The 20367-nt window shown below is 40.1% G+C and overlaps 2 long non-coding RNA genes across 16 annotated transcripts in view; one reads left to right on the top strand and one right to left on the bottom strand.

Moving 5' to 3' along the window:
- Positions 1 to 20367, bottom strand: part of LOC310677012 — a 224281-nt gene that overhangs the window by 4576 nt on the left and 199338 nt on the right. The gene's annotated exons all lie outside the window — the stretch shown is intronic.
- LOC310677018 lies at positions 568 to 3205 on the top strand. The gene is made up of 2 exons (XR_014510857.1): positions 568 to 2411; positions 2989 to 3205. It is a non-coding gene; the product is annotated as an uncharacterized lncRNA (long non-coding RNA).

Below are 20367 nucleotides of genomic sequence, written 5' to 3'. Positions count from 1 at the left end.
AGCATGAAGCAAACAAGGAAGAAAATGGCTAAACATTTTGTAATTTTATACCCGGGCTGTGACTTGGGAGAATATCCAGGTTCAAGTGCTCAGGACTTCATCTAGGGGCACCTTTAGAGCCAGTGGGGAATGCAGACTAGATTAAATCAATAGCTGAGATGTCGTAATCAATCAGCTCAATTACAGATGTCACAGACCCAGGTTTAAGGTTTTTCCCGATTCCAGTTTTCTAATAATTAACCCTTGGTCATCCCTAAGTGCGCAGTCACCTTACCTTATAAAGGGGAGCACAAGCAGGCTTTTTCTTTTTTAAGTTTTGTTAATAATATTGCCATGAAAGTGTGGTGAACTAGTAATGTTAACACACCTTCTTTCCCATATGTCTCTTCATTTGTATAGATATGACTGTGATTATGCCTGTGGAAAGCCAGGGTGGATCAAAGAATGTTGCTAACATTAAACAGCAATTTCTTTGAAGATTATAAATGTGAAGGGACTTGCAGAATTAGACTGGAGCCAGTCACTGCTCTCCATTGAACATGTATAAAATAATATTTCCCTCTAACTTTCTTCCACTTTCTGCAGGACTTTGACATAAGGACATCCACATGTTCTACCCAAGAATATTTGACTGAGCAACTTAGCTGAAAAATATATTTCCAACCATTAACCATTTGGGGATCTGTTCAGTTCATAAGTCACAGCATCTCTGCTTAAAGACTTTAGTAAATAGCAGTGTTTGTTTTTCACTGAATATTCCTTTCGAAAGAAAATAAATAAATAAACAAACCCTGCAGTTCCCTTTGTACATACATGGCAAGTATATTTTATGTTATGAACCCCTAGGGGGAAAGATGAACCTTTAGATATTACAGAAGATTCAGCACATGATGGCCATATTTCATGATCACATTTAATGTTGTGGGAAGTAATTGTGGGTATTATTATTGGATAGAAATAAATTCCTCGCTTGCATTTCTACCTTTGCTATATAAATGCTGTCATATTCTTAGTGAGGAAAACGAATCTCAGATGGGATCGTGGTGTATATGCAGTACATTGAACAAATTATTTCTATTAACTCAACCTCTTCCATCATTATGTCTTGTCCTTCACAAGCCTCTTAATTAAACTCCCCTTATACATCCACAAAGCAATGGAACTGATTTTGAGACGATAACTGCACTAGGATGCTTGTACAATGGGTTGGATCCAGACTATATAAGACAATGGGTTAGCTCCAGACTAAGACATGCTTAGTGTGGACACACTGGAATCAATAGGCAGTCATGACTCACCATCTCTAAGCCTGGATTCGGGCCTTTCACATCTAAGCATTGGGCCAATGGGGTAGCAATGGCCAGTGGACACTGAAATGAATAGAAAAATAGCACTGGAAGCCTTCCATTGTATGGTTGTCTCATTGGGTTTCAATGAACTTACCTTCCCCTTGATTGTGGCTAATATCATGAAGGGCTAAGGCCCAGGAAAGTATGGATAGGATTGCAGCCTAACTGAAATAAATTGCACCAAAGTGATAGGATTTAAAGATACACACACTCTCTCTCTCTGCATCTATACATCCATCCATACATCCATCCATACATATTCTTTGACATGGTGTTCTTGAACTGTGGCTTATATACAGACAATACTGCCTGAAATAAGCTGCAAACGTATGTACAGTTATTGGGATTAAATTCATGATTTCAATGGCACTTATTTACAAATAAATATGGTTAGGAACATGGCTGGAAAACTGTTTTATTGCTCTATTGACAGCAAATAGGATTACATAAGTGCAAATGTCTGTGGTAATTATTCTATGCTGGGGGGGGTGGAGTTCATGTAAGGTAATAAGAAAACTGTGTGTTTAGAAATTATTCATTTACCAAGTAGCACATTCAGTTTCGCAGTAACAAATTAGTCTAGATTGACAACATGACTGCTAGCATATGACCACTAGCAAATGAGTTCAGTTTCATATCCTTGCTCGCAAAAGTTCTACTGCGTGGTAGGAGACAGAGAATGAATCTATGGTCCTGTCCTTTAGAGGTTAAGGGGGGGGGGGGAAATAGCATTTCAATGAGATGAGTATGAATTTCATAAAGATGATGAAAAACTTAACAGGCACACCATTCAGCTTGTCGAACAGCATGACATATGCAAGCCTCAAAATTGTTCTCATCATCCACAAGGGGACAGCACTGGCTGCCAGACTAGAAACACACAGTTTCCACATGAAGAGGCAAAATGAGAGCAGCCATTGCTGCAGCTACCAAAACAGAGGTGATATTCCATCTCTTCTTTGAAATGGGGGGTCTAGAAAGAAGGAGTGACAAAGACCTCGAGATAGAAGGCTGTCAAGTGCCAGAATACATGAAACGGTGGGATAGGCTTTAAATTTGAAGGTTATGTGCAATTATCTTTTTTCTTTCTTTCCCGGTTTTGAAGAAATAAATACCATAGCAGAGAAAGTAAAGCATGAGAAAAATGCATTATCTTCAAGCTGAAGACTGGGGGTTTCTTTAGAAAGGAAATTATAAATGTGAGATCTTTGGCTTTTGAGAATATGTATGCTTTGAAAGACTTTTATAGTAGAAATTATGCAGGGCCAGTACAAATAAACTGATGGCAAGAGACACTGAGTACATATAGTATTTTACTTTTGTAGTCTGCTTTTAAGAAGCTATGTAGAAACAAATATTAATTTAAAAAGACGACTAAGTATCTTACCTTTATGAGGATCAAATAGAGATTTATAATTTAGAAAGAGTGAGTCATTGAATGTGTATGCATGCTAATTCGTTGCCTGGCTGTTCTTAAAATGCATCATTATTCTGCGGAACAAGGTAATACATGCTTTGAAAGAATCATGGATTGAGATGACTGAGGGGAAAAATTTGTTCAGTTTGCCCATGTTGACACTTTTGTCCTACTCCTATTCTTCTCTTGTGTTCTCTGGTTTTTCTATCTTTACCACTGCAGGTTAAACATGCACACAACACACTCAAGTCATGTGAAATTGTGGAGATGAAACATAACAGAAAACAATTGTTCAAACAGGTATATCAGTGATCTAACGACTCCTGTACATGTGTGGAAGAAAATTCTTCGCACAAGAGGAAGCTGTTTTACTTCATTTTTCCTTTTGTTTTCTTTCAATTAGCACAGCTCAAATAAATGTAGTCTAAATTACTTTAAACATCACTGTGTTAATTCTTGTTTAATACCAACATATGCAAATTAAAGGATCCATCATTATTTGTGACAATCTTAATCTCCCAACCAACCAAAAGACAACCTTGAATGCTTTTGTTAAACAACATTCTATTGAGGTGAAATGGTGTGCTAGCTTTGAATGTTTTTATGTATTTTCTTTTCATTGTTCAGTGCATATATATATTCTTCTTTGATTATTTTAAATCTCATCTGAAAAAATGGCATGATACAGAAACATGATACACTATATCAATAATAAAGAAATTGACTGTTTAATGAGGATGGAAAACACCAATGTTTACTTTGTGCTTGAAATGAATTATTGCTGATCATAATGCTATTGCATAAATTTCAGCAGTAGAATACATTTATAAAATGCCTTATTATTCCTTTGTCTCTTTAACAGTTCTAACTTTCATATACTAAAAATGTCTGCTACAGTATTTTCTGAGAATGTAGTACAGCAAGTTGTCAGGCAAAGACGGTTCCTTCTTTTACATGTTTTGAACAAAGGTTTCTCTAACCTTTGTATATTTCTTATTTATTTGTTTCCACTTCAAAAGCATGAGGTTGTATAGGGACTATTTGATATTGCTGGTGCTGCAGTGAAGACAGGTATGCTCACAAGAAGCTTACAAAGGAAGGGTGAGAGATTATGGTGTTTTTGTATTCAGAAACATCTGCATGATCCGTCTCCAAAAGCAGCAAAATGCCATCTTATTTGTGAGGGTAGAAGCACAAATATTTTACAAACAATGCTCTGTAAGGGCGGAAATACTCAAGATTGTAATCACAATCAATGGCTTTGTTAGAAGGCTAGTTCCTTTACTAAGACCAAGGGAATGCTTTAAACAATCATACATAATGTTTTAGGTATTAAGTACATGCATAAAATTAATATTTCAAACCTTTCTACACAGTGAAGGTTAAAGCCCATCCTGCATTCTCATGGTTTACTCTCTTTTCCCTTTCAATCAATTCCATTGATTTTAAGGGTCAGAGGCTATACCTTCATTGATCAAAGAAACAGCCTGACACAGCGAAAGAGTCTGCCAATTCCAGACAGATCAATCACACCTTTGTCTGCTTTTGATACATTATGGTTATTTATTCTGCATCTCCATGGTTTTCTGTCACACGGTTCTTAATGCAATAATGCTACTGAGGAAAATAAAAGGGGAAATATTCCATTAACAATATTGTAAGCGCTTTTCTGGTCTTTCTTAGGGTGGTTTACAATGGAACTTGGCCAGCACGCTGGATTTCATTTTTGACTTGGAACAGAGCTCTTGTGCTGGTATTTAACTCTCCTTAACATCAGCATTTTGCAGGAGTCAGTGAAGGATAAAAGATAGCCTTTGGAAAAGAGTTGTGTAAAATGTATTTTGAAAAGTAATTAGGTTCGATAGAATAACAGTTGCAACATACAATTACAATCATTGTTTTCAATATTTATTTGGGCACTTATTTTTGAAATATGCCTTATTGGTTAAAATGTAAATCCAATCAACCCCCAGCCACTGACAGTTTTATCGCTGTGAAATGAAACTAATTGTCTCCGTGTAATAATTGTTATAAAACAGCACCAAACAGATTATTAGAGGAAGCAAAATCTGCTGTATTCCACATCTGTTGCAGTAAGAACTACAAGGCTTCAAATTATGCACACCCTTTTCAGTGCATTTTTTCCACACTCATAATTAAGTTAAATGCATATTTATAGCATTATGAAATATTTTAATTTGTGAGACAGTACACGTTTAAAGGGAACTGTTTTGGAGGTAGGAAAGGTAAATACAGTGGTACCTCGGGTTAAGTACTTAATTCATTCCAGAGGTCCATTCTTAACCTGAAGCTGTTCTTAACCTGAAGCACCACTTTAGCTAATGGGGCCTCCTGCTGCCGCTGCGCCGCCAGAGCACGATTTCTGTTCTTATCCTGAAGCAAAGTTCTTAACCTGAAGCACTATTTCTGGGTTAGCGGAGTCTGTAACCTGAAGCGTCTGTAACCCAAGGTACCACTGTATACTGCTTTCTCAATATGCTGCTTGGGTAATTAGTTTTCAAAAGAATATAAGCAGTTAGTATAACTGTATATATAATAATGGATGAGATTCTAGTTCAGTAAATGGCATGATGACCCCATGTTAATCAGAGCCAAGATTTCTTAGCCAAATTACAAAGCAGCACCCTATAAAGTTGCCACTGGCTTCAGCCTTCCATTGTAGTTTTCTTTTGGGATGGTGCCTTTACATAGCCATGTAGACACACATAACTTGTAATATAAAAACATGACGCTCAACATTATTTCCTGGCACAAGGTGCACGTTAGTGAACATACTGGAATGTATCAGGTCTACAGCTGCCACAATACTTGTATATAAAAAAGGACAAATGGAACACAAATCTTGAACATAAAGCCATTAGAAGGGTATCAGTTTGACATAGCCTCTGCCTATAACTCTAGGTATGTCAAAGATGCATTTGGCACACTTAAGAGTTAAATTGGCAGAAATGGTCTCCCACTGATAAACTACAAAGTCCAAAAAGACAGAAAGTCTGCTGACACTCTCAAAGGCAGAAGACCTTTTAAACATTTGCAGGCTGAAAACAGTATTCTAAAGCATGCAGTTTCTTGTGAAAACTGAATGTACAACATTTTAGGGAAGTTTTGAATAAGCCTATTTGTCCAGCTTACTTTGCAACGGCTGTGTATAAAACAGCACTATAAACACTTTCATTCCCTACACAAGGGCTAAACAAAGAGTCTTCTTTTAGCCATTTAATCTGGTAATTTATTTTTTCAACCATCACATAAATCGAAACACAGCTGTAACCAATGACTTGCAGATTCACTTCCCTGCCAGCTGGATTTTGTTCTGCTGAAGCAGCAAGATTTTTACATTGTTCACTTCTGTGCATCTGGAGAAATCACTAAGGATCAAAGGTGACTAGAAAAGCTCTTTAAATAAACTCAACCAACAGTGAAGATCAGCTTCAATGCCTGCAGAATCTACATATAATGGCACGAATCATCCCTTGTTTTGTCAAAATCAGAATCTCTCCCTCTGGAAACTGAAATAATCTGAAATATATAGTTATACTTTTAAGAGGGTGAAAATGCAGCTGTCACTTCTAGTTCAAGCTGCTGTTTCCTGAGAGTTTTAGTTTCCTCCACATTCAAGTTTTGCAAATTACGTACTCACAGTTGAGTATTTTCTAAAATATTTTTATCTTGGTAGAAAATCCTTAAAATAAATTCTGGCTACCAATATCAGTATTTCTGGGTTAGAGATAAATTTTATTTTCCCAACTCTTTCATACAGTGGCAGACTAGAGGCGGCCACTTTACTAGGGACTGGGACCCCCAAGCCAAGCCATTTTAATGAAGTAGTTCAAACAGGCAGTTTTTTCTGTGATTGAACTATTTGGTGGTGAATTGTGTGAAAGAGGGAGGCACCAATCCATTAACTGCCACAAATGAGGGGCAGCTCAGGGTCAGAGAAGAGGAGAAAATAATTTGGGTATAAACTGAGCTAAAGCCAAATTTGCAAAATACCACAATTTGGCTGTTTCATGTCCTAATTTGAACAAATTGTTTAACTGATCTTTTAGAGTCAACCTGGGATACCTTTTTTGACTGAAGAGCGGGGTAAAAATCCTTCAAATAAATAATCTGCTTTTTGGAATCAAAATTTGACTACTGGGGGTGAGCCAATGAATGTAATAAAAAAACCATTATGGGCAGCATTCAGTTAAGTTGTTGTGTGTCAGACATTTTCTTTTCTCCTGTCCCCATGCCCCTACAATCTGCTCTGGAGGGGTAGGGAAACAATTATGTGTTTAGGGGGCACAGGGGCACACAGGAGACGGAGGAAAACAGAGGCATAATGGCCACCTTAAATGTAACCATATTGCAAGCTGCTTTACATGATTGGCTTGCCCTATGAAATCACTTTCCACATAGTTACTGTATTTTTTGCTCCATAAGATGCACCTGACCATAAGACACACCTAGTTTTTAGAGGAGGAAAACAAGAAAAAAAATATTTTGAACGAAACTTTTTGACTTCCTTAACTAATCTGGTGGCAAAGTCCTCTCTTGACGATGCGGTGATCAGCACATCGTTGAAAAATGGCATGAGTCTGGGGATTCCTTTAAGGAGACGGTCCATTAGCCTCTGAAATAACCCTGGGGCCACGCTAACTCCAAATTGTAGGCGTTTGACCCTGAAAGCACCCCTATGAGTCACAATTGTCTGGGCATCTCTGGTGGCCTCACCAACGGTTAGCTGCTGATAAGCTTGCGCTAAATCTAGCTTCCCGAAAATCTTGGCTCCAGTCAGGGTTGCTAACATGTGGTTCACCACTGGAACTGGGTATGCGTGGTCCTGTAAGGCCCGGTTCAGGGTGCATTTGTAATCGCCACAGATATGGACTGAGCCATCCGGCTTAACCGGTGTGACGATTGGGGTTTCCCAGGTTCCCACAGCTACTGGCTCTAAAACATCTTGGGCAACTAAGCGATCAAGCTCCTCATCGATCTTGGGTTTAAGCGCAAATGGGACTCTACGGGCCTTGACCCGAATGGGTTGTACCGTGGGGTTGAGATGTAGGGAGATCAGGGGTCTGTTATACAGGCCCAGGGTTCCATGAAAGACTGATGGAAACTCCTGGCAGATCGATTCAAAATCTGCCCCTGGGGAAATCTGATTAAGCCATGAAATACCTAAGACTAACGGCCCGAACCATACTAGGCCTAGAAGGCTAATGAATGGGCCTTCAGTTATGATGAGGTTCAAATTCTTGGTGTACTTCTTAAACTGGACCTTGAAGGTGCCCATCCCCTTTAGTTGAGTTCTTTTTCTCTGGAAGTCCCGCAGCACCATGGGGGCCTGGCGGAGAGGAGGACCACCATTAGGGCAAAGCTCTTTCAGTCTTAGCAGATATTATGGAGTAGGATGAGCCTGTATCCAACTCCATAGTGCATGGGGTTCTCTCTATCTTGAGTTGTACCCTAAGCTTATTGGAGCCCGGGGATGGAAGTTGAAGTACCCTGGCTGGAGAGGTGGACTGTAACTCCTCCTCTATGTAGACCTCATGAACATGTTGCTTGGGTCGTGCTCCGGAGGTCTTGGAGCAGCAGACTTGACCAACGTGCCCAGTCTTCCCACAGTGGCAACATATGGTGTCCCGAAACCTGCATGTTCTGCATGTAGAGCATGAGACTCTTAATCTCAGGGTCATGGGTTTGAGCCCCATGCTGGGTAAAGATCCCTGCATTGCAGAGGGTAGACTAGATAACCCCTGTGGCCCCACCCAACTCTACAATTCTTTGATTCTATCTTAAATTTCACATGAAAAATTTATTACAATGCACCATATATTTTTTTACAAAGGAAACCACAAAAAGAAATTAGCAGCTTCTTTGGGATGTAAATAAAAACAAATGGTGAAGGCACACAACTGTAGTTTGAGCCCCGCACCCCACCCCAAATAACGGAATGCTTGATTCCCTCCGAGTGGTTTCACGCATACAGTGGTACCTCGAGTTACAAACGCCTCAGGTTACAAACGCTTCAGGTTACAAATTCCACTAACCTGGAAGAGTTACCTCGAGTTGAGAACTTTGCCTCAGGATGAGAACAGAAACCGTGTGCCAGCAGTGCAGCGGCAACAAGAGGCCCCATTAGTGAAAGCATGCCTCTAGTTAAGAACAGTTTCAGGTTAAGAATGGACCTCCGGAATGAATTAACTTCCTAACTAGAGGTACCACTGTATATTGGACTCACTCTAAAAATATAAATGACTAAAATTGGCCAGGCAAAACAAACAGCCTGAGGCCCATGCTACAATGTAGTTAAATTGATATACCTGGGTGTGTGTTCGGGCATGATTACGTGCAGCCACATAAATGTAATTAGCTCTACTGATTTCAGCAGAATTAATGCAACTTAAACCTGATAATAGTACGTGAACTGCTAAATTCTTAAGATATGGATGGGGAAAATACAGCTTTTAAATGCAATAAAAAATATTTCATGAATAAATGTATAAATGCAATTTATAATGTTTTGTGTTGAGATTATATATATATATATATATATATATATATATATATATATATCATAGAATCATAGAGTTGGAATAGACCACAAGGGCCATCGAGTCCAACCCACTGCCAAGCAGGAAACAATGTGTGTGTTTGTGTGTGTGTGTGTGTGTGTGTGTATAATGTTATGCATATATATAGCATTCTCGTATATTTGTTTTAGGAAATGACATATACAATAAATTAAATTGTGTGCATGAAATAGAAGAATATGGAGATTTATTCTAACAATAGGCATTATGCAACAGAGGAATAGTGTTCCTAAACAATTCTTCTGAGTATTTTTATTCAGGCTATGGCTGTATTCATTGTTGGAGTTTTTATCTGAATACTAGTTACAGTATATTTAAAATTGACATACAAAGTTAAATTTGAAGGAAGCAAAATAGGGTAGCTGTGTACCCAATTTTACAGGGGACAGCCCACTGTCTAAAGCAGGGTGGCTAAACTGTGGCCACCCAGATGTTGTTGGACTCCAGTTCCCATCAACATTAAGGCTGACCAATCCAGGGCCTGCATGGTCCCTGATAATCAAACTACTGCCAGCATATAACACATTGTTTGTGTGATTTGCACTGGCTGCCAGTTTGCTACCAGGACAAGTTCAGTTAGGCCCTACACATCTCATGATCAGGTTACTTGAGAGACCGCCTTATCTCTTATACAACCAGCAAATCACCGCAATTCCCAAAGATCTCAGAAGCCCACTCTGCAGTCCCTCAGAACAGAGCTTTTAGTGTGGCTGCCACTATTCTGTGGAATAGCATTCCTGTTGAAATACAACAGGCGCCCACTATCTGCAATTTCCAGAAGCGATAAAAGACATTTTTGTTTCTGCAGACTTTCCCAGCTAGATAAATGTGTCTCTACAATGAGTGTCTACTTATTAGGATTTTAGTCTTGTTTAAAAAAAAATTGGGGGGGGGGGGTTAACTGTTTTTAGCTATCTTATGTGTAAATCATCTAGAGATGGCAGTTTAAAAGGCAATTAATAAATTACTTAGTAATAATAATAAAAAGGGGTGATGCCTCCACCTCATCACCCAGTCAATACCCACCAGCTAACTCTAAGTAACCAAGATGGGCAAGGACCAAGGAGGCAGGTGGTTAGACACACTTCTCATAGCAGCTTGTCCACAACCTCAGGCTGCAATAATTGAAACTGGTCCAGTGATAGAACAGACAGTGCTCTGTCAGATGGCTATCTGCAGACACAAGAGTGGTTGAAAAGTCATTTTTTCTTCACCACCATCATTGACAAGTTGTAGGCAAGGTAATGCACCCTCACCTGCGTTGGATCATGTTCAGTACCACGATTTACACTACCTGTGCTCTAGCAGATATGCCATTGACCCCATTTGAAAACATACAGGTCACCAGAGTACCAAGGTGAGCTATGTCTTCCACAGCAGTGGCGAGGGCACTCAGGAGTGATCATATCAATGACTCTATGCACCTCACAATTCCACAGTGTGATGAAAGCCTTGACAGGAGCTCCAGTCTTGGGTGGACCATCTACATGGATCCTCCACTGCTGCAGAGTGGAGTACCATATTCAGCCCAAACCTCATCAGGAAACGATTCACAAACTAAATATAATGAACACTCGTATTAGAGCGCTCTATAGAGTGATAGCTATAGTCTTATATATGCTTTTTCACTCTTGTCTAATGTTCTTAACCCTTCTTTTAGACTCTCTTAGCTTCTTTTGGATTCTTATAGACTTTTATATATACCTTTTGTTTTAAGTCCTTTCAGTTTTTTAAAAAAAGTTTTCCGATTTTAAATTATTGGAGCCCTCCCCAGCGGCGGAGCAAGTCAATTTGGGTGCCTGGGGCGGGGTGTGTGCCCTGTGCTCAGGGGTGGAGCCAGCTGCCCACGGGAGGGGGGGGTGAGCCAGGGCGGGACGCTCCATGGGGCCTCTGAGGAGTCTGCCTGTCTCCTCCCACTCAGCTGTCCTACAGCACGTAGCCTGCAGGCACGTAGCCTGCAGGCGCTCAAGCCACCACGTCACTCCCAGAAGAGATGTGTGGCTTGGGTGTGCTGCAGGCCCCGTGGCGAGTGCCGCTTGACATTTTTTTACCCTCTCAGTGGTGACACCCAGGGTGACCCGCCCCCACCCTCCACCCCTGCCCCTCCCTTCTTATGCTGGTCTACAACTAATAAATATTTGTTGTTGTTGACCCACTCATGACAACAGACTCACAGTGGAGTGTATTACCAATTCAAACTGAGGCAAAGACCAGATCGAGCTTATTGATCTGTTGGATCGATAAACTAAGACAGACCCATGGGGATCATGAAGTCCCAAGCCAGCCTTTTTGATGTAGTCCCAGATGTAGTCACCACTGTGAAGAAGTTATCTAGCACCACAACCTAGACTACCCTCACCTGCTCATTTAGGAAGACTGTGGATATGGTAGCCTGGTGGATATGGTATACTAGCAACATCCCTATTCTGTCTAAGTGCTGCACCACGCTCTTCTCTCAAAATCCCTTAAAATCAGACATAGTGCTGATTGGGAATGACACATGTTTAATTCTAGGCAGATCTGGCATTTAACAACAACCTCCAATCTTTTTTAGATTCCAGGGTGGTGTGCAACAAAATTTGGTATCTTAATAGAAACTGACAATAAAAAACAGGTAAAACATTTAAATACAGAACTAGCATTTGCAACAACCTAAAATGCTTCTCTGTGGTGGACCTTATATTCTGAACAGGTCATCACCATATTCTTTCCGGCTGAATACCACTCTTTTATTTTTACCCAAAAGACGTGAGAGTGAGGGCAGAAAGAATCACCCTCACTCTGATTTAGCTTCAGACACAATCATGTATTCAAATCTCATTGGCTATCTGGTATTACATAGCAAAGGGGAGCTTCTGTCCCTTCATGAAAACTTCAGCTCCCTTTTGAAGCCCATTATGTTCCATTCAGAGCATTCAGCTCTGCTTCAAGTTCACCCAATGGCCACTCTATGCTCACCATAAAGAACCTAAATGCATTAAAACTGGAATAAGGTTATACATTTTTTGTAGAACACATCCTGCTATCCAGCTTTATAGGATGCTGATAACATATAAAACTGTACTTGGGAGAGCTGACCACAAGGCACAAGTGATAGTTACATCACACTTGGACTTCTGTTGCACACTCTGTATGAGGCTGCTTTCGAAAAGTGCTTAGAAAGTTTAGCTGCTTCAGGAATCTGCAGCCAGATTATTGACCAGGAATACAGTGGTACCTCAGGTTACATACGCTTCAGGTTACATACGCTTCAGGTTACAGACTCCGCTAACCCAGAAATAGTGCTTCAGGTTAAGAACTTTGCTTCAGGATAAGAACAGAAATCAGGCTCTGGCGGCGCAGCAGCAGCAGGAGGCCCCATTAGCTAAAGTGGTGCTTCAGGTTAAGAACAGTTTCAGGTTAAGAACGGACCTCCGGAACGAATTAAGTACTTAACCTGAGGTACCACTGTATGTGATTCCTCTCTTACAAGAGCCTCGATGGTTACTAGCCTATTTCTGAGAACAGGTCAAAGTTTTCACTATGACCTGAGACAAAGTATATATACATCCCTTCTGTAAGTTTTCTCAAATACAGTTATTGCAGGTTCGAAGCTCACTCTGTAAAACTTTCAAACACTTTTTCTAATGATATTGGCTTCCAAATGCATCAGCCTGGCCCACCCCCAAAAGAAACTTAGCTAAATAATATTTCCCTCCTCCAGGGCCTTAAGATCACTTGTATTTTTAATGCCAAATCAAATCCGAAGAGTTTTTCTTCAAGAAGGACACATTTATTTATGAACAGTCTTTCAACATCACTTTTACAATTCTAGCTTCTAGCTTACACTTATATTGGGAGGTTCCTTTGAAATGTCATCATGACTGCAGTTCAGTCCAGCAGCACAATATTTTACTATCTATTAGAACCTCTTTCACTTGTAGCTGTACATTTCCTTCACACAGAGATCACAGTGTTTTATCAATATGTGCTCATTGACAGAACTATATGAAACCTGACAAACTTCTCTGACAATCAAGCTCAAACCACTTAGTCAATATAGTAAAGTTCACAAAGAATATTATGCAAGGAAAAACTTAGTCAGATGGACAGCATATAAAACCATCATCACCATCACGGGTTTCCATATGACAGAATGGACAATTTGAACACTCCATCTTTCCCCTCATTTATGTCCATCTGCATAGTATAGTTTCAGATGAACCCTAAAGATTTGTATTCTTACTTCAAATCTTTTTTCAAAATGGCAAAATATTCTGGGTTGCATAAAAGGAAAGGGTTGCCATGCTTTTGGGCCAGTGGGCAGAAAGGCAAGGATAAGACAGAAGTTAAGTCTGTGTTTTGATACATGGAACCAAAACAGCTTCTCAAGTGAACTTCCAAGATCCCCAGCAAGTTTTAAGTGGTCCATGAATACAGTGCTGCAATAGAGAATTATACAAGAAAGCCAAAGTAAATCTGAAATAATATTTGAAGTCATGCAACGGAGAAGCAAGAACTTTCAGAGAGCCCACATGTTACAGCACTGCATGAATACTTCCACAAGATTTAATGGAAGTATCTGTGGGGAATAATGCTGCTAGCTGCTTTCCATCCACTCAAAGATATCTGGATCTAATTCGTAGTTTTAGAAGGTTCAGAGGAAATACTAGGACAATTGCAGGAATTAGCAAGCATTGCCTTTTATCCTAGTCATCATCGATTTATGGCTGTTCTAAGGTCCAAAAGTGCCACAATGCAAGATTTTTAACTTTAAAGAAATCACTGGGGGCTTTTCCTTGCAGCAGCAGTATGGGGGGGGCATGTTGGGCTTTTTGGCCTGAACCAAACACTTCTATACATTTCTTTAGGCCCTCTGCCATTTTAAGCTAAACATACAGCTTTTATCTACCAGCTAGGTAAAGGTAAAGGGACCCCTGACCATTAGGTCCAGTCGTGACCGACTCTGGGGTTGCAGCGCTCATCTCGCTTTATTGGCCGAGGGAGCTGGCGTACAGCTTCTGGGTCATGTGGCCAGCTTCTGGCAAACCAGAGTAGCGCACGGAAACGCCGTTTACCTTCTCGCCAGAGCGGTACCTATTTATCTACTTGCACTTTGACATGCTTTCGAATTGCTAGGTTGGCAGGAGCTGGGACCGAGCAATGAGAGCTCATTCCATGGTGGGGATTTGAACCGCCGACCTTCTGATCAGCAAGTCCTAGGTTCTGTGGTATAACTCACAGCATCACCCGCGTCCCTTATCTACCAGCTAGTTAACAGTAATTAATGCCATTCTTCTTCTTGAAACAAAATCTAGTCCTTTAACTCACTGTCTTAGCTTGTGTCTAGCTTGTGTTTGCATCTTTCATTTTACTCATTATTAACACAGCTATATTTATTTCCTTATATGAAAATACCATTTTTTAAAAAAACAAAGACCAGTGACGCTGGTCTGCAAGGAGATTGCAGCTGGCCCTGAGAATCTCCTGGCCCTGCTGGTGCTCCTTGGTGGTGGTGCTGCTCCTTCGCCTGGCTTCTTTGAGCAAGCAGGGACAAGAGAAGAACAAAGTGTCCTCTTGCCTTGGGATTTCCTCTGAGTGACTGTGCACAATGGGCATGAGAACGGGCATCAGAAATAGTGATAGACATCCCCAAAGTCAGGGAACTCTATACAAGACAACCCGAGGAATTGCAGAAGAGAAAGTCTGAAGAGAAACTCATGGAATCATGAGCACATGCGTATGAGTGCTTAAGCCTTCCCCAACCTGGTGCTCTCCAGATGTTTTGGACCACAACTGCCATCATCCATGACTTTTGGCCATGCTGACTGGAGCTGGAGTCCAACAACATCTGGAAGGGGCAGGAAGGCTGACACAGACACAGAAATCTGACCCTGGTTAAGCCAGATGCACCATAACACTCTTCCTTACCTCTTTTATATTTCAAAATCAATGAACATTACTAGTGATTGTATTGGTTTTTAAAAACTAAGAATTAAATGATTTTTTTGTTCATTACATTTTTTAAGTAACTACTTGATTGCATCCATATAGAATGGTTTGGGCATAATGAGCATTTATATATCATACACATAACATGTCAACAACTGCAGGTTACTTTGCCTACCATGTGCTTGCTGTACTTCTTTACAGAAATAGAATCATAGAGTTGGAAGAGACCACAAGGTTCATCTAGTCCAACCCCCTACAATGCAGACATATTTTTTCCAACATGGAGCTTCAGCCCACTACCCTGAGATTAAGAGTCTCATGCTCTACTAACTGAGCTATCCGTATAGCAAGTACCTCACTGATAAGTGCTTGTTTCTCCATGTGTTCAATTACTCTTTATTATCAAGAGACAAAGGGTTAGTGAGAAAAGGCGGGTAGAGTGAGATTGCTAGGGCCTGGAGACAGAAGGTCTCTATGGATTACTGAGCAGAAAGGGAGTGGACGGTTCAGGGGTTGGGAACATGAAGACCATGGTTCAAAGAGCCAAAGAATCAGAATTGTGCTGACTGTTTGGGAATAATTGCTTGGGAATGATAATGTTGTTGCAGCAATATTGCATGTAACCATGCATTGTCCGAGTCAAAGGATTTAAAGTTGAATTTGTTAAGATCAGGGTAAATCTGGACAATGGGCGATTGATGTGAATGGAAAGAGAACAATATGGGAAAGAGAAGGAGGAAGAAAAGTTAATGGAATTTTTGTTTATGAAAAAAACCTGAAATGATTTAGAATTAATTCTATGGAATACTAGCCATATACTGGTAATTTTTTGATTTCACTAACTGAGTTAATAAACATAAATAAAACATACAAAATGCTAAGTTCTAGATTTATTGATGCAGGTAATTTGATTAAAATACACAGGTAGAAGGAAAAAATTATGGTCAAGCCAATTCTGTAAGTAGAATTTATCAGTCATGCAGTTGAAAATGGCACATTCCTCACCATAACATACAATCTCTAATGACAGTGTTTGAAAAATGAAATAGCTCTAAACAATGCATATTTCCTTCTCAAAACACACCACACTCAGCTCACAAACTACCACCACACCAAGTTTGTGCATGGAATCAGGGCACAAACACATTGTACATTTAAAGTCTATAATGTTCTTCTAAAGAATTCCGGTAACTGTTGTTTGTTAAAGGTGCTGGGAATTGTAATTCTGCGAGGGGTAAACTATAGTTCCAATGATTCATGGTCATGTGCTTTAAGAGTAAGTATGCCATGCCTCAGAATACACAGATCAGGATATCCATTGTCGTTAATGGTGGGAGTTTTTCCACAATGCTCTGAACTACATGCAGGCATCCTGCACAGTGCTTTGAATGAAGGACCAAAATCTCTGCTCAGGTCTGCTATCTCCTTGTTGATTACTCTCAAATCCAGTTATCTATATGTGAAGTCTCTCTTTCTAGTCAATCCTGTACAGTGGTACCTTGGGTTACATACGCTTCAGCTTACATATGCTTCAGGTTACATACTCCGCTAACCCAGAAATAGTGCTTCAGGTTAAGAACTTTGCTTCAGGGTGAGAACAGAAATTGTGTTCCGGTGGCGCGGCGGCAGCAGGAGGCCCCAATACCTAAAGTGGTGCTTCAGGTTAAGAACAGTTTCAGGTTAAGAATGGACCTCTGGAACGAATTAAATACTTAACCCCAGGTACCACTGTATCTCTGCCTGATTTCCTGACATTGCAGAAAATCCTGATGGAACATTCTGCCATCAGCTAAAGTTAAGCATTATGAAGACCAAAGCTCCTTATATTTGTATACAAACTCTCCCTCCCTCCTTCCCTTTATTCCTCCTTTCACGGAAAGTCTTAGGCTAGTTTTTCTTTAGCAAAATGCCCCCCATGAACCACTCACATCCAAACCATGCATTTAAAGTACACTGCTTCTCCAATGATTCCAGGGAATTGTAGTTTACCCCATAGAGCTACAATTCCCAGTACTGTACCATTAATAAACTAGTTACCAGTATTTTTTGGAGGGGGAGAGCCATGTGCTTCAGATGTGTAATGTGGATGTGTAAAACTGAAGGAAGTGTTTGTTTTTTTTTAAAAAAAGGTAATAAAATGTACAACGTTGAAGATAATTTTAAAAGTAATCGGGATCTGAGATGTGGATTTGCTGTTAAAAATTCCACCAGGTAGCACAAGCTGCTTGCATAATCCCAAGAAGCCCTTTGAATCCTGGCCGTTGTCATCCCCCAAGGCCAAATATTAGAAATGTGTAGCCTTGGCATTAATTTGTTTACCTTTCTATTTGCTTCCCACATCATATTGGAGGACAAATACTGCAGCTTTTGCCTTTCTCGCAAGGAAAACATCAAGCCTCTTTTCTGTCTTTGTGGAGTGGTCACCTCTAGTCTCTATTACAAACACCTTTCTTCATTGTATTCCTTACAATGCTTCTCTGAGGCATTCCACTTCAAACTCTTTGTTTTTGAAAGTTCTTCACATCTCTGCTCCATCTGTACCTCATCTCCCCTTTCAGCCTTTCATACTTTCCCTATTCTACTCCAAAACTATTGCGTTTGGCCGGCTTTTTTGTGAACAGTTCCAGCCCCACCATATACGATTCTCTACTGCTGTCAAAAAGAGAACAGTGCAACTACAGGCTTTAAATAGTAGCAGCAACAACAAAACAACATGTATATTTCGATCACTCTTTGGCAATCCTTTGGATGGCTGCCACGTCGTCTTGTAATTGGCACACAAGCCAAAGACAATCAAAAAGCTGACTGCAGTCAAATATGGCACTTAACCAAATCACTTTCTTGTATAATCAAAGGCAACTGCAAATTGATAATTTTGACCACCCAGGTTGAGCAGGACATAGGCTTTTCTATACTTCAGTTTATAAGAAGGGCTACAGTCGTATTCCCCCCACCAGGCGTTCTTTATTTTCTATATTATTCTATAAAATATTTGTTTCTTTTTAAAAAATTGTTGCCTCATTTTCTTCAGAAACCTAATTTGTATTTTAGTTGTAGTGATGGTAACAGAAACAGTAGAAAATATAATAAAAGAAAACATATGCTTCCTCATAAATGAAAATTAAATAATTTGTTATAAAATGTAGCTGAAATACAAAGCCGCCCACTACAATAAAACTCCCTGCTAAAAGGAGACTTCTTGGATATAAATATTAAGGAAAGACAGGACTTAATTAAGTTAATTGTATGCCAAAATATAGTACATAACCATTATATTTTTAGAAAGTGCAACTTATTCATATCACCCCCCCAAAAAAACATAAATTTATAAATCATACTCTCTAATCAAATGCACCTCAGGCAATACAGTGGTACCTCGGGTTACATACGCTTCAGGTTACAGACTCCGCTAACCCAGAAATAGTACCTCTGGTTAAGAACTTTGCTTCAGGATGAGAACAGAAATTGTGCAGCGGCGGCGCAGTGGCAGCAGGAGGCCTCATTAGCTAAAGTGGTACTTCAGGTTAAGAACAGTTTCAGGTTAAGAACGGACCTCCGAAACAAATTAAGTTCTTAACCCAAGGTACCACTGTATAAAGGTTTTGGCAACACCGTACAGTATTATCGATAGCGGGTGAATGGGGGAATAACCCTCTCAAATTTCTCTCTGCCATGATGAATGGCTCAAATTTGACAATAAGATGACCACTATCTTACATTGATGGCCTGTTTCATCAATGCTTTGGTCCAAGTCCCAATAAGGTATATAGGTGTGGGGGCAGTGCCTGTGACTGAGTAATTGTCATTGGTTCAACAGAGTCTCTCTGCCCCCAGGTGCACATGCGGGCAATATAACAGGCCATGGGATAATGGAAGGTTTGTGTGGCCCTCCCAAATCCCAGCCCAGACCTTCTCTGTTTGTGGCAAGCATGAGTAGCTTGCATTGCACAGAGAGGGAGAGTGGCCTGGGAAGACATATGGGAAGCATACACAAACCTCCCACTCCCATCATTGCCTATCATTCCTAGTGCTGGGTAAGGAAGGAGAAACTGTGCTCTGTTGAGTGGGGATGCTTGAGGAATTTGATTTATGTGAACTCCAGTGGGAACTGACTTGAACTGCATCTCTTGGACTAATGTTTGGATCCAAACATAATTATCCATCAGATTTCACACTATTTTACAATACAGTTTTCAGGTCAACATTTAAGAATGCATATTTTAGGATAAATTATGTTTAGAAATACAGTGGTACCTCTGGTTACATATTTAATTCATTCTGGAGGTCCGTTCTTAACCTGAAACTGTTCTTAACCTGAAGCACCACTTTAGCTAATGGGCCTCCCGCTGCCGCCACACTGCCACCGCACGATTTCTGTTCTCATCCTGAAGCAAAGTTCTTAACCCGAGGTACTATTTCTGGGTTAGTGGAGTCTGTAACCTGAAGCGTATGTAACCTGAAGCGTATGTAACCCGAGGTACCACTGTATGTACATTGAGATAAAATGTCATTTAGGTATGTATATTGTAATAAAATATGCATTTTTTTCAAAATACAGTGAACTATGTGGAACTTACTACAGTTGTCACTCAGCCATAACATGACACCTGTTGACTGAACTTTATTTTTACATGAAGTTTTGTGCTCTTAAAAAACAAAAACAAAAGCCAAAGCAGCTTATGTTTGAACACATTCACTGTTCAGATATACCGGTATTTCCTGTCAAACTATATAAAATAAATACTGGCATCCAAAACATCTTAATGCACTTGGCATTACAATTCTGAGGCAGAATGAGATGACAAAATATGGATACCACTTTGAATATCCCCACACATCCAAAACTCCCTGAAACTAGAAGAATGGAGATAATGCGAGTATGTTAGAGAGAAAGACTGAAGTCTGGCCCTTAGCCTATTCTGCTTGTTTTCAACTGCAGGGACTTTATCACATAAGGGGAAATTGGAAATTGGCATCCCATCGCTGGTGGTTAATACTGGTACAGCCCACTCTACTGTTTCAGCATTCTAACACCCCGATACCTCTATTCCACTTACCTTTCCTTTTTCAG

The sequence above is a fragment of the Podarcis tiliguerta genome (assembly GCF_965153285.1).
Source record: "Podarcis tiliguerta genome assembly, chromosome: 4".
NCBI classification, from domain to species: Eukaryota; Metazoa; Chordata; class Lepidosauria; order Squamata; family Lacertidae; genus Podarcis; species Podarcis tiliguerta.
This window is presented reverse-complemented; position numbering and strand designations above follow the sequence as displayed.